Source organism: Myotis brandtii, unplaced genomic scaffold (assembly GCF_000412655.1).
Source record: "Myotis brandtii unplaced genomic scaffold, ASM41265v1 scaffold481, whole genome shotgun sequence".
Taxonomy (NCBI): domain Eukaryota; kingdom Metazoa; phylum Chordata; class Mammalia; order Chiroptera; family Vespertilionidae; genus Myotis; species Myotis brandtii.
The window spans coordinates 740,124-744,887 of NW_005368381.1; the positions used below are offsets into that span (position 1 = coordinate 740,124).

The 4,764-nt window shown below is 43.3% G+C and overlaps 1 pseudogene; it reads right to left on the reverse strand.

Moving 5' to 3' along the window:
* Positions 1-1,310: 1,310 nt before the first annotated feature.
* Positions 1,311-4,590, reverse strand: LOC102248764 (annotated as a pseudogene).
* Between the last annotated feature and the right edge of the window lie 174 nt (positions 4,591-4,764).

The following is a 4,764-nucleotide window of genomic DNA, read 5'->3' on the forward strand; positions in this document are numbered from 1 at the left end:
AATCATTTAAGATTTTTGTTTGGCTCAGTGGATAAAGCATAGGCCCGTGGACTTAAGGGTTGTGGGTTCCATTCCAGTCAAGGATATGTACCTCGGTTGCAGGCTGGATCCCCTTCCATGGTCAAGGTGCAGGCGTGAGGCAACCAATTGGTGTGTCTCTCTCACATCGATGCTTCTCTCTTTCTGTCTCTCCTCTCTTTCACTCTCTAAAAATCAATGGAAAAAATATCCTCAGGTGAGGATTAACAAAATAATACACACACGTGCACATGCACACACACACACACAAATGAAGGCAACAGAAAAAACCAACTAGTTACAACCCAAATCAGCACAACCTTAAAAATAATTTAGGCCTTAGCCAGGTAGCTCAGTTGGTAGGATCCTCCTGATACACCATGGTTGTGGGTTTGATACCTAGTCAGGGCACATACAAGAATCAAGCAATGGACGCATAAGTGGGACAACAGATCAGTGTTTCTCTCCCTAACTCTTCTCTCCTTTCTCCCCCTTCTATTCTTGCTAAAAAAAAAATCAATAAATAAAAAATTTAGAAAAGATTATGTCAATTCATAATTCTAAATATTTCTAAAGTTAACAGTGAGATTACAAATAATTTTTAAAATATCATTTTTAGTGTATTTACCATATGGGCATTTACCATATGGGCATGTTTCTTCAACACTATCTTTGAAAATAAGCCATTTAAAAAGACAGCAATTTTTGCCCTAGCTGGTTTGGCTCAGAGGCTAGAGCGTCCTCCCGCAGACTGAAGGGTCCTGGCTTCGATTCCGGTCAAGAGCACATGCCTAGGTTGCGGGCTCAGTTCCCAGAAGGGGGTGTGCAGGAGGCGGCTGATCAATGATTCTCTCTCATCATTGATGTTTCTATCTCTCTTTCACTCTCCCTTCCTCTCTGAAATCAATAAAAATATATTAAAAACAGCAATTTTTATTGTAAAAGTTTCATTTAACTTTAAGTTGAATACACATGAAATGTGCTCTCAATGCATAGAAATCATAGTGCATAGCAGAAAAGGACTTGGAGGGGCAGATTAAGGAGAAGCTGATAAAATTCACATTGTGATTATTTTGTGCTTGATGGAAAACAATTCACATTTCTAAAATCTGAAGACTTTCCTCCTTAAAGAACTGAAAATAAACTCAATACACCTTGCTGACACTCCCCCACTCCTAAGCTGATTACTTTTTTCACCTAAAACTAAATCAGTTATGGCAGCAAAAGATTTTCATAGCAATGAAAGTTTGTAAACTATATTTCAATCTCTTTATCTTCAACCCAATAATCTTTCAGTAATGCTTCTCCTCTCAGTAATCCTTCATTTTGTTTGGCAAAGGACATTTTGGAAATGTCTATTCTGGTACACTGACATACAGTAAAATGACACAGGTACTGCAAAGATCACACCTGCATGAATGGTGTTGATACTTGATTGGTATATCGCAGATCCAAGCAATGGACACCATGAATAACAAAAAGCTCCATTTTCAGAGTCCCTGGTTGAATGTTTAATTAGATTAGTGAATTTTCCATCCATTAAAAAGTTCATAAAAGTGAAACCTACCATTTGAGTGCTTAATTCTAGTGTGAAGTGTTTTACCATGGGAGTGAAAACTTGGTCTTATAAAGATGTCATTAGAACTATCCCAAACAAGAAAAGAATCATCTGGTACATTTACTAGCTACCCTTACGCCCCCCAGCATGTGATTGGTCTCCAGTACCACCCTTATTTTGCACAATTTTTCAGCTCCCCTGCAAGGCCTGTCACAATCCCGAAGACCACTATTTTCCTTTGAATCATAAACTCTTGCTATCCCAGGAGCGGAGTCAGGATGAAAATTTAAATGACAGCACAAGCTTTCTGCCACATGGACATCTGTGCTGGTGAGCCCACAGAGGTTCCTTTGGATTTCATCATTCTGCATTGGAGGTAGCAATGGCCAGCGTGGAGGGACATCATCATGACTGGCTCACGGGCTCTGTCATGTGACACCATGGTGCCAATGAACAAGCCATTCAGTGATCCAAAGAGATCTCTGGGAAGACTAGGTCTTGGTCTACCAGATTATTGTTTCAGAGAAAGAGTTCTCTCCAACTTGAGAAGGAACTGCAGAAACTTTCATGGGAGCAGCTGTCCAGAAATAGCTAGGCAATCCTTCCAGAAGATACATCCCCTCGTTTGTAGGCACAGAATACCAAAGGCAGTCTTGAAGTGGAAGTACAAGAACTCCAGCACTCATTCAATGAGGTGAAGATTCAAGTCTCCATTCTGAGATTCTCAACTCCTTAATGAATTTTTGTTCTTAGCATAGTTTCAGGCTAAAGACGGTGACAATCTTTTCTAATATCATTCCGTATTGGACTTTGATTGGAAGAATGAAGCAAGGCTTTGACTCTCACCTCCTCCAATTTGATACACGCCTTCTCAGAGTTTGTAGGTCAAGAAGCCAAAGGGTTGGTGATGACTGCAATGAAAGTGGACAAGGCTTTGCTCACCTCCTCCAATTTGATACACGCCTTCTCAGAGTTTGTAGGTCAAGAAGCCAAAGGGTTGGTGATGACTGCAATGAAGAAATTTGTTCAGGTTACATTTGTTCCTCTTTTTTTCCCCCTCATAACTCCCCTCCTCCCAGTTCCCGCCCCACCCTCCGCCCTCACTCCCCACCCACTGTCCTCATCCATAGGTGCACGATTTTTGTCCAGTTTCTTCCCGCATCTCCCATTCCCCTTTCCCCGCCAAGAATAGTCAGTCCATTCCCTTTCTATGTCCCTGATTCATTATAATCACCAGTTCATTCTGTACATCAGATTATTTATTCACTTGGTTCTTAGATTCACTTGTTGATAGATGCATGTTTGTTGTTCACAATTTGTATCTTTACCTTTTTCTTCTTCCTCTTCTTAAAGGATACCTTTCAGCATTTCGTATAATACTGGTTTAGTGGTGATGAACTCCTTTAGCTTTTCCTTATCTGTGAAGCTCTTTATCTGACCTTCAATTCTGAATGATAGCTTTGCTGGATAAAGTATTCTTGGTTGTAGGTTCTTGGTATTCAGCACTTTGAATATTTCTTGCCATTCCCTTCTGGCCTGCCAAGTTTCTGTTGAGAAATCAGCTGACAGTCGTATGGGTATTCCCTTGTAGGTAATTGAGTCTCTTTCTCTTGCTGCTTTTAAGATTCTCTCTTTGTCTTTTGCTCTTGGCATTTTAATTATGATGTGTCTTGGTGTGGTCCTCTTTGGATTCCTTTTGTTTGGGGTTCTCTGCGCTTCTTGGACCTGTAAGTCCATTTCTTTCACCAGGTGGGGGAAGTTTTCTGCCATTATTTCTTCAAATAGGTTTTCAATATCTTGCTGTCTCTCATCTTCTGGCACCCCTATTATTCTGATGTTGGTACGCTTGAAGCTGTCCCAGAGGCTCCTTACACTATCTTCGTATTTTCGGATTCTTTTTTCATTTTGCTTTTCCGGTTGGGTGTTTTTTGCTTCTTCGCATTTCAAATCTTTGACTTGATTCTTGCGCTCCTCTGGTCTGCTATTGGGTGTCTGTATAATATTCTTTATTTCAGTCCGTGTATGCTTAATTTCTAGTTGGTTCTTTATCATAGCATCGAGGGTCTCATTAGTTTTCGTGACTCTCTCCTCAAGTTTATTGACAGCTTCTAGCACATTTTTGCAAGCCCTCAAAATTGCGATTTTTAGCTCTATATCCTCCATTTCTGTCATGTTTTTTTGTCTCCGCATTTTTTATGCTTTCTTGGTGCACCCCCTAGTGGTCTTTGTGCGCAGTCTTGTTCTAGTTGAGCCTTGATTGTTGTAGTTAATACTAGAGGGATTTGACCACCAGGCCGACTGGCTGTGTGAATCAGCTGTGTCTGCCGCGGAAAACTTCTGTCCTCTGGGGAGGTGCTAATCTAGCCTTTGCCTGAGGCGATCTGGCAAATGGCTCTGCGCAGGGCTTGGGCGGGGCGGGCTCAACAGGGCGGGGGGAGGGAGCGGTTATGGCCCCTCTCAGTCCCGTTCCCAGAGGCTCTGCTTCTCAGAACCCCCGGAACCGCTGCAAACCTCGGAGGGAAAGCTGCCTTCCAACTGATGCCAGACACTCCCGCTTCTCCCGTTTGGGTCCGAGTCCCCAGCGATTCGCCCGTATCTGGAGCTCAGAGTCTGAGACTCCCCCCTGACCGAAAACGACAACCGCGCTCTCAGCCACCAGCCCGCTTTGCGCGCGCACCTCCGCACCTGAGTTTTTTCCACACTGCGCCTCCTCTGAGCCTCGGTGTGCTGTTATTTTTCCTTCTAGTTGAAGAGTCTCTCCTCAGCCAGCCTTCCTGCGGTTCTGGGTGATGTCCGTTCCGTCTTTTAGTTGTATTTTTGAAGTGGTTGTTTGCGGCAGCAGTCTGCGGTGTTTACCTATGCCGCCATCTTGGTCTCTCCGAAAGTGGATCTTATTGAGCTTTGAACTCTCACATCTTGAAATATTGGTGCCGGGAGAGTAAAGCTATCTCCAGCTGGCAGAGCCCCAGAGGGTGCTCTCCCCTTGCCTTTCTGCTATTTTCCACCTTTTTCATCTTCACTGTGAATGTCACAGCTGGCCATATCTTTACCACAGCAGCTATCAAATAAGAAATAATTCTCCCCTTGCCCTGACTGGTTTGGCTCAGTGGATAGAGCATTGGCCTGTGGACTGAAGGGTCCCGGGTTCGATTCCGGTCAAGGGCATGTAACTTGGTTGCGGGCACATC